Source organism: Lithobates pipiens, unplaced genomic scaffold, assembly GCF_037356315.1.
Source record: "Lithobates pipiens isolate NorthernLeopardFrog02 unplaced genomic scaffold, aLitPip1_a1.2 Scaffold_22, whole genome shotgun sequence".
Lineage (NCBI taxonomy): Eukaryota > Metazoa > Chordata > Amphibia > Anura > Ranidae > Lithobates > Lithobates pipiens.
In genome coordinates this window covers 121,810,068-121,820,689 of record NW_027507784.1, presented here as the reverse complement: position 1 = coordinate 121,820,689, position 10,622 = coordinate 121,810,068, and the positions used below count along the sequence as shown (strand labels likewise).

General features: G+C 48.3%; 1 pseudogene; it reads left to right on the top strand.

The window, feature by feature from the left end:
• Nucleotides 1-10,315: 10,315 nt before the first annotated feature.
• On the top strand, nt 10,316-10,420 carry LOC143925785 (U2 spliceosomal RNA; annotated as a pseudogene).
• The last annotated feature ends 202 nt before the right edge of the window (nt 10,421-10,622 follow it).

Sequence of the window (10,622 nt, the reverse complement as noted above, 5' to 3'; positions counted from 1 at the left end):
TTTTCTTATTCTTTTTTTTTTTTTGTTAAAGAAAGCTTTAGTAAGAGAAATACTTTTGCTAAACTCCATCTAGTCGGGCTGTTTCTGGCTTTAACCACTTAAGCCCCGGACCAATTTGCAGCCAAAGGACCAGGCCCCTTTTTTTGCGATTCGTCACTACGTCACTTTAACTGACAATTGCGCGTGTTTTGCAAACAAAATTGGCATCCTTTTTTCCCCACAAATAGAGCTTTCTTTTGGTGGTATTTGATCATCTCTACGGTTTTTATTTTTTGCTCTATAAACAAAAATACAGCGATAATTTTGAAAAAAAATAATTTTTTTTACTTTTTGCTATAATAAATATCACCAAAAAATATGTAGAAAAACATTTTTTTCTCAGTTTAGGCCGATATGTAGAAAAATACGTAGTTTTGGTTAAAAAAAATCGCAATTAGCGATTGGTTTGCGCAAAAGTTATAGTGTTTACAAAATAGGGGATAGTTTTATAGCATTTTTATTAATATTTTTTTTTACTAGTAATGGCGGCGATCAGCGATTTTTATTGTGACTGCTACATTATGGCGGACACATCGGACATTTTTGGGACCATTGTCATTTATACAGCAATCAGTGCTATTTAAATGCACTGATAACTGTGTAAATGACACTGGCAGTGAAGGAGTTATCCACTAGGGGGCGGGGAGGGGTTAAGTGTGTGTGTGTGTGTTTGTTTTTTTTTTTTTTTAACTGTAGGGGGGGGTGTTGCTTGACATCTGACATCACTGATTGTCTTTCCCTATAACAGGGCTCAGTAGGAAGCACGGGGAAGAGGTTTGTTTACACAGACCTCTCCTCGTTCTTCAGCTCTGTGACCCAATCGCGGGACACCAGCGGTGATAGGGTCCGCCGTCGCCACACTCCCGACCCACGGCTGGGCACTTAACGTACAGGTACGTGCCTGTGCCCAGCCGTTCTGCCGACATATATGTGCAGAAAGAGGTCCTTAAGCAGTTAAAGTAGAAGTAATGGCAAAACATTGTCTTCATTTTAGATAAAGTAATGGAGGGCTTATAACTTCTGTCATTTTTTATTCACCATAACAGGTTGACCTTGTTGGCCTAATAACAGCTCCTCCCGCTGTCTGTCAGTTTTTACCGTATTCACCGTAACAGGCTGACCTTGCTGGCCTAATAACAGCTCCTCCCGCTGTCTGTCAGTTTTTACCGTATTCACCATAACAGGCTGGCATAATAACAGCTCCTCCCGCTGTCCGGCACTTTTTACCGTGTTCACCATAACAGGCTGACCTTGCTGGCATAATAAAAGCTCCCCCCCGCTGTCTGTCACTTTTTACCGTATTCACCATGACAGGCTGACCTTGCTGGCATAATAACAGCTCCCCCCGCTGTCTGTCACTTTTTACCGTATTCACCATAACAGGCTGACCTTGCTGGCCTAATACTAGCTCCTGCTGTGTGTCAGTTTTTACCGTATTCACCATAACAGGCTGACGTTGCTGGCAAAATAACAGCTCCTCCCGCTGTCCGGCACTTTTTACCGTGTTCACCATAACAGGCTGACCTTGCTGGCATAATAAAAGCTCCCCCCGCTGTCTGTCACTTTTTACCGTATTCATCATGACAGGCTGACCTTGCTCGCATGATAACAGCTCCCCCCGCTGTCTGTCACTTTATACCGTATTCACCATGACAGGCCGACCTTTCTGGCATAATAACAGCTCCCCCCGATGTCTGTCAGTTTTTACCGTATTCACCATAACAGGCTGACCTTGCTGGCATAATAACAGCTCCCCCCGATGTCTGTCAGTTTTTGCCATATTCACCATAACAGGCTGACCTTGCTGGCCTAATACTAGCTCCCGCTGTGTGTCAGTTTTTGCCGTGTTCACCATAACAGGCTGACCTTGCTGGCCTAATACTAGCTCCCGCTGTGTGTCAGTTTTTGCCGTGTTCACCATAACAGGCTGATCTTGCTGGCATAATAACAGCTCCTCCCGCTGTCTGTCAGTTTTTACCGTATTCACCATACTAGCCTGACCTTGCTGGCCTAATAACAGCTCCTCCCGCTGTGTGTCAGTTTTTACCGTATTCACCATAACAGGTTGACCTTGTTGGAACAATAGCAGCTCCTCCCGCTGTCCAACACTTTTTACCGTGTTCACCATGACAGGCTGACCTTGCTGGAATAATAACAGCTCCTCCCGCTGTCTGGCACTTTTTACCGTATTCACCATAACAGGCTGACCCTGCTGGCATAATAAAAGCTCCCCCCGCTGTCTGTCACTTTTTACCGTATTCACCATGACAGGCTGACCTTGCTGGCATAATAACAGCTCCCCCCGATGTCTGTCAGTTTTTACCATATTCACCATGACAGGCCGACCTTGCTGGCCTAATAGCAGCTCCCCCCGCTGTCTGTCAGTTTTTACCGTATTCACCATGACAGGCCGACCTTGCTGGCCTAATAACAGCTCCCCCGCTGTCTGTCAGTTTTTACCGTATTCACCATACCAGCCTGACCTTGCTGGCCTAATAACAGCTCCTCCCGCTGTCTGTCAGTTTTTACCGTATTCACCATACCAGCCTGACCTTGCTGGCCTAATAACAGCTCCTGCCGCTGCCTGTCAGTTTTTGCCGTGTTCACCATAACAGGCTGACCTTGCTGGCCTAATACTAGCTCCCACTGTCTGTCAGTTTTTGCCGTGTTCACCATAACAGGCTGACCTTGCTGGCCTAATAACAGCTCCTCCCGCTGTCTGTCAGTTTTTACCGTATTCACCATAACAGGCTGACCTTGCTGGCCTAATAACAGCTCCTCCCGCTGTCTGTCAGTTTTTACCGTATTCACCATAACAGGCTGACCTTGCTGGCCTAATAACAGCTCCTCCCGCTGTGTGTCAGTTTTTACCGTATTCACCATAACAGGCTGACCTTGTTGGCATAATAACAGCTCCCGCTGTCTGTCAGTTTTTACCGTATTCACCATAACAGGCTGACCTTGCTGGCATAATAAAAGCTCCCCCCGCTGTCTGTCACTTTTTACCGTATTCATCATGACAGGCTGACCTTGCTCGCATGATAACAGCTCCCCCCGCTGTCTGTCACTTTATACCGTATTCACCATGACAGGCCGACCTTTCTGGCATAATAACAGCTCCCCCCGATGTCTGTCAGTTTTTACCATATTCACCATGACAGGCTGACCTTACTGGCCTAATAACAGCTCCTCCCGCTGTCTGTCAGTTTTTACCGTATTCACCATAACAGGCTGACCTTGCTGGCCTAATAACAGCTCCTCCCGCTGTCTGTCAGTTTTTACCGTATTCACCATAACAGGCTGACCTTGCTGGCATAATAACAGCTCCTCCCGCCGTCTGTCAGTTTTTGCCATATTCACCATAACAGGCTGACCTTGCTGGCCTAATACTAGCTCCCGCTGTGTGTCAGTTTTTGCCGTGTTCACCATAACAGGCTGACCTTGCTGGCCTAATACTAGCTCCCGCTGTCTGTCAGTTTTTGCCGTGTTCACCATAACAGGCTGACCTTGCTGGTCTAATAACAGCTCCTCCCGCTGTCTGTCAGTTTTTACCGTATTCACCATAACAGGCTGACCTTGCTGGCCTAATACTAGCTCCCGCTGTCTGTCAGTTTTTGCCGTGTTCACCATAACAGGCTGATCTTGCTGGCATAATAGCTCCTCCCGCTGTCCGACACTTTTTACCGTGTTCACCATGACAGGCTGACCTTGCTGGCATAATAACAGCTCCCCCGCTGTCCGTCACTTTACCGTATTCACCATAACCGGATGACCTTGTTGGCCTAATAACAGCTCTCGCTGTCTGTCAGTTTTTACCGTATTCACCATACCAGCTTGACCTTGCTGGCCTACTAACAGCTCCTCCCGCTGTGTGTCAGTTTTTACCGTATTCACCATAACAGGTTGACCTTGCTGGCCTAATAACAGCTCCTCCCGCTGTCTGTCAGTTTTTACCGTATTCACCATAACAGGCTGACCTTGTTGGCCTAATAACAGCTCCTCCCGCTGTCTGTCAGTTTTTACCGTATTCACCATAACAGGCTGACCTTTTTGGCCTAATAGCTCCCGCTGTCTTTCAGTTTTTACTATATTCACCATAACAGGCTGACCTTGTTGGCCTAATAACAGCTCTTCCCGCTGTCTGTCAGTTTTTACCGTATTCACCATAACAGGCTGACCTTGTTGGCCTAATAACAGCTCCCGCTGTCTGTCAGTTTTTACCGTATTCACCATAACAGGCTGACCTTGTTGGCCTAATAACAGCTCCTCCCGCTGTCTGTCAGTTTTTACCATATTCACCATAACAGGCTGACCTTTTTGGCCTAATAACAGCTCCCGCTGTCTGTCAGTTTTTACCGTATTCACCATAACAGGCTGACCTTGTTGGCCTAATAACAGCTCTTCCCGCTGTCTGTCAGTTTTTACCGTATTCACCATAACAGGCTGACCTTGTTGGCCTAATAACAGCTCCTCCCGCTGTCTGTCAGTTTTTACCGTATTCACCATAACAGGCTGACCTTGTTGGCCTAATAACAGCTCCTCCCGCTGTCTGTCAGTTTTTACCGTATTCACCATAACAGGCTGACCTTGTTGGCCTAATAACAGCTCCTCCCGCTGTCTGTCAGTTTTTACCGTATTCACCATAACAGGCTGACCTTGCTGGCATAATAACAGCTCCTCCCGCCGTCTGTCAGTTTTTGCCATATTCACCATAACAGGCTGACCTTGCTGGCCTAATACTAGCTCCCGCTGTGTGTCAGTTTTTGCCGTGTTCACCATAACAGGCTGACCTTGCTGGCCTAATACTAGCTCCCGCTGTCTGTCAGTTTTTGCCGTGTTCACCATAACAGGCTGATCTTGCTGGCATAATAACAGCTCCTCCCGCTGTCTGTCAGTTTTTACCGTATTCACCATACCAGCCTGACCTTGCTGGCCTAATAACGGTTCCTCCCGCTGTCTGTCAGTTTTTACCATATTCACCATAATAGGCTGACCTTGTTGGCCTAATAACAGCTCCTCCCGCTGTCTGTCAGTTTTTACCATATTCACTATAACAGGCTGACCTTGCTGGCCTAATAACAGCTCCCGCTGTCTGTCAGTTTTTTCCGTGTTCACCATAACAGGCTGACCTTGCTGGCATAATAACAGCTCCTCCCGCTGTCCGGCACTTTTTACCGTGTTCACCATAACAGGCTGACCTTGCTGGCATAATAACAGCTCCCCCCGCTGTCTGTCACTATTTACCGTATTCACCATGACAGGCTGACCTTGCTGGCGTAATAACAGCTCCTCCCTCTGTCTGTCAGTTTATACCGTATTCACCATAACAGGCTGACCTTGCTGGCCTAATAACAGCTCCTCCCGCTGTCTGTCAGTTTTTACCGTATTCACCATAACAGGCTGACCTTGTTGGCCTAATAACAGCTCCTCCCGCTGTCTGTCAGTTTTTACCGTATTCACCATAACAGGCTGTCCTTGGCCTAATAACAGCTCCACCCGCTGTCTGTCAGTTTTTACCATATTCAACATAACAGGCTGACCTTTTTGGCCTAATAACAGCTCCCGCTGTCTGTCAGTTTTGACCGTATTCACCATAACAGGCTGACCTTTTTGGCCTAATAACAGCTCCTCCCGCTGTCTGTTAGTTTTGACTGTATTCACCATAACAGGCTGACCTTGTTGGCATAATAACAGCTCCCGCTGTCAGTCAGTTTTTACCGTATTCACCATAACAGGCTGACCTTGTTGGCATAATAACAGCTCCCGCTGTCAGTCAGTTTTTACCGTATTCACCATAACAGGCTGACCTTGTTGGCCTAATAACAGCTCCTCCCGCTGTCTGTCAGTTTTTACCGTATTCACCATAACAGGCTGACCTTGCTGGCCTAATAACAGCTCCCGCTGTCTGTCAGTTTTTACCGTATTCACCATAACAGGCTGACCTTGTTGGCCTAATAACAGCTCCTCCCGCTGTCTGTCAGTTTTTACCATATTCACTATAACAGGCTGACCTTGCTGGCCTAATAACAGCTCCCGCTGTCTGTCAGTTTTTACCGTATTCACCATAACAGGCTGACCTTGTTGGCCTAATAACAGCTCCTCCCGCTGTCTGTCAGTTTTTACCGTATTCACCATAACAGGCTTACCTTGCTGGCCTAATAACAGCTCCTCCCGCTGTCTGTCAGTTTTTACCGTATTCACCATAACAGGCTGACCTTGCTGGCCTACTAACAGCTCCTCCCGTTGTCTCAGTTTTTACCGTATTCACCAGGATGACCTTGCTGGCCTAATAACAGCTCCTCCCGCTGTCTGTCAGTTTTTACCGTATTCACCATAACAGGCTGACCTTGCTGGCCTAATAACAGCTCCTCCCGCTGTCTGTCAGTTTTTACCGTATTCACCATAACAGGCTGACCTTGTTCGCCTAATATCAGCTCCTCCCGCTGTCTGTCAGTTTTTACCGTATTCACCATAACAGGCTGACCCTGCTGGCCTAATAACAGCTCCCCCCGCTGTCTTTCAGTTTTTACCGTATTCACCATGACAGGCCGACCTTGCTGGCCTAATAACAGCTCCCCCGCTGTCTGTCAGTTTTTACCGTATTCACCATAACAGGCTGAGCTTGCTGGCCTAATAACAGCTCCTCCCGCTCTCTGTCAGTTTTTACCGTATTCACCATACCAGCCTGACCTTGCTGGCCTAATAACAGCTCCTCCTGCTGTCTGTCAGTTTTTACCGTATTCACCATAACAGGCTGAGCTTGCTGGCCTAATAACAGCTCCTCCCGCTGTCTGTCAGTTTTTACCGTATTCACCATAACAGGCTGACGTTGTTGGCCTAATATCAGCTCCTCCCGCTGTCTGTCAGTTTTTACCGTTTTCACCATAACAGGCTGACCTTGCTGGCCTAATAACAGCTCCCCCCGCTGTCTGTCAGTTTTTACCGTATTCACCATGACAGGCCGACCTTGCTGGCCTAATAACAGCTCCTCCCGCTGTCTGTCAGTTTTTACCGTATTTACCATAACAGGCTGACCTTGCTGGTCTAATAACAGCTCCTCCCGCTGTCTGTCAGTTTTTACCGTATTCACCATAACAGGCTGACCTTGTTGGAACAATAGCAGCTCCTCCCGCTGTCCGACACTTTTTACAGTGTTCACCATGACAGGCTGACCTTGCTGGAATAATAACAGCTCCTCCCGCTGTCCGGCACTTTTTACCGTATTCACCATAACAGGCTGGCCCTGCTGGCATAATAATAGCTCCTCCCACTGTCTGTCACTTTTTACCGTATTCACCATGACAGGCTGACCTTGCTGGCGTAATAACAGCTCCCCCCGATGTCTGTCAGTTTTTACTGTATTCACCATAACAGGCTGACCTTGCTGGCCTAATAACAGCTCCCCCCGCTGTCTGTCAGTTTTTACCATATTCACCATGACAGGCCGACCTTGCTGGCCTAATAACAGCTCCCCCCGCTGTCTGTCAGTTTTTACCGTATTCACCATACCAGCCTGACCTTGCTGGCCTAGTAACAGCTCCTCCCGCTGTCTGTCAGTTTTTACCGTATTCACCATAACAGGCTGGCCTAATAACAGCTCCTCCCGCTGTCTGTCAGTTATTGCCATATTCACCATAACAGGCTGACCTTGCTGGCCTAATAACAGCTCCTCCCGCTGTCTGTCAGTTTTTACCGTATTCACCATAACAGGCTGACCTTGCTGGCCTAATACTAGCTCCCGCTGTCTGTCAGTTTTTACCTTATTCACCATAACAGGCCGACCTTGCTGGCATAATAACAGCTCCTCCCGCTGTCCGGCACTTTTTACCGTGTTCACCATGACAGGCTGACCTTGCTGGCATAATAACAGCTCCCCCCGCTGTCCGTCACTTTTTACCGTATTCACCATGACAGACCGACCTTGCTGGCATAATAACAGCTCCCCCCGATGTCTGTCAGTTTTTACCGTATTCAACATAACCGGATGACCTTGTTGGCCTAATAACAGCTCTCGCTGTCTGTCATTTTTTACCGTATTCACCATAACAGGCTGACCTTGTTGGCCTAATAACAGCTCCTCCTGCTGTCTGTCAGTTTTTACCATATTCACCATGACAGGCCGACCTTGCTGGCCTAATAACAGCTCCCCCGCTGTCTGTCAGTTTTTACCGTATTCACCATGACAGGCCGACCTTGCTGGCCTAATAACAGCTCCCCCCGCTGTCTGTCAGTTTTTACCGTATTCACCATACCAGCCTGCCCTTGCTGGCCTACTAACAGCTCCTCCCGCTGTCTGTCAGTTTTTACCGTATTCACCATACCAACCTGACCTTGCTGGCCTAATAACAGCTCCTCCCGCTGTGTGTCAGTTTTTACCGTATTCACCATAACAGGCTGACCTTGTTGGAATAATAACAGCTCCTCCCGCTGTCTGTCAGTTTTTACCATATTCACCATAATAGGCTGACCTTGTTGGCCTAATAACAGCTCCTCCCGCTGTCTGTCAGTTTTTACCATATTCACTATAACAGGCTGACCTTGCTGGCCTAATAACAGCTCCCGCTGTCTGTCAGTTTTTTCCGTGTTCACCATAACAGGCTGACCTTGCTGGCATAATAACAGCTCCTCCCGCTGTCCGGCACTTTTTACCGTGTTCACCATAACAGGCTGACCTTGCTGGCATAATAACAGCTCCCCCCGCTGTCTGTCACTATTTACCGTATTCACCATGACAGGCTGACCTTGCTGGCGTAATAACAGCTCCTCCCTCTGTCTGTCAGTTTATACCGTATTCACCATAACAGGCTGACCTTGCTGGCCTAATAACAGCTCCTCCCGCTGTCTGTCAGTTTTTACCGTATTCACCATAACAGGCTGACCTTGTTGGCCTAATAACAGCTCCTCCCGCTGTCTGTCAGTTTTTACCGTATTCACCATAACAGGCTGTCCTTGGCCTAATAACAGCTCCACCCGCTGTCTGTCAGTTTTTACCATATTCAACATAACAGGCTGACCTTGTTGGCATAATAACAGCTCCTCCCGCTGTCTGTCAGTTTTTACCATATTCACCATAACAGGCCGACCTTGCTGGCCTAATAACAGCTCTTCCGGCTGTCTGTCAGTTTTTACCGTATTCACCATAACAGGCTGACCTTGCTGGCATAATAACAGCTGCTCCCGCTGTCCGGCACTTTTTACCGTGTTCACCATAACAGGCTGACCTTGCTGGCATAATAAAAGCTCCCCCCGCTGTCTGTCACTTTTTACCGTATTCACCATGACAGGCTGACCTTGCTGGCCTAATAACAGCTCTCCCCGCTGTCTGTCAGTTTTTACCGTATTCACCATGACAGGCCGACCTTGCTGGCCTAATAACAGCTCCCCCGCTGTCTTTCAGTTTTTACCGTATTCACCATAACAGGCCGACCTTGCTGGCCTAATAACAGCTCTTCCCGCTGTCTGTCAGTTTTTACCGTATTCACCATAACAGGCTGACCTTGCTGGCCTAATAACAGCTCCTCCCGCTGTCCGGCACTTTTTACCGTGTTCACCATAACAGGCTGACCTTGCTGGCATAATAAAAGCTCCCCCCGCTGTCTGTCACTTTTTACCGTATTCACCATGACAGGCCGACCTTGCTGGCATAATAACAGCTCCCCCCGCTGTCTGTCAGTTTTTACCGTATTCACCATGACAGGCTGACCTTGCTGGCATAATAACAGCTCCCCCCGCTGTCTGTCAGTTTTTACCGTATTCACAATGACAGGCTGACCTTGCTGGCATAATAACAGCTCCTCCCGCTGTCCGGCACTTTTTACCGTGTTCACCATAACAGGCTGACCTTGCTGGCATAATAAAAGCTTCCCCCGCTGTCTGTCACTTTTTACCGTATTCACCATGACAGGCTGACCTTGCTGGCATAATAACAGCTCCCCCCACTGTCCGTCACTTTTTACCGTATTCACCATGACAGGCTGACCTTGCTGGCATAATAACAGCTCCCCCCGCTGTCCGTCACTTTTTACCATATTCACCATGACAGACCGACCTTGCTGGCCTAATAACAGCTCTCCCCGCTGTCTGTCAGTTTTTACCGTATTCACCATGACAGGCCGACCTTGCTGGCCTAATAACAGCTCCCCCCGCTGTCTTTCAGTTTTTACCGTATTCACCATACCAGCCTGACCTTGCTGGCCTAATAACAGCTCCTCCCGCTGTGTGTCAGTTTTTACCATATTCACCATAACAGGCTGACCTTGTTGGCATAATAACAGCTCCCGCTTCTCGGCCTTTTGGCTAAGATCAAGTGTAGTATCTGTTCTTATCAGTTGCCAAAGGAGGCGCTGGTCCATCCCTATAGAGGGTTTGGGCGGCGCTCTCCGATGGTGTAATTTGCATCCCGAAGGATGGTTTCGGTAGGGGCCACGTCGTGCCGCCCGACAGTAAACTGGGGGCCGATGCATGGTCGAGTCTGAGCCATCTGGAAGGATGCACCTGGTGAGGGCGGAGAAACACTGGGTCGAAGCCAGGGGAGGGGACCCTGGCAGACCGGCTTGGATTGTGGCAGCTTTAGCCCCAGTCAG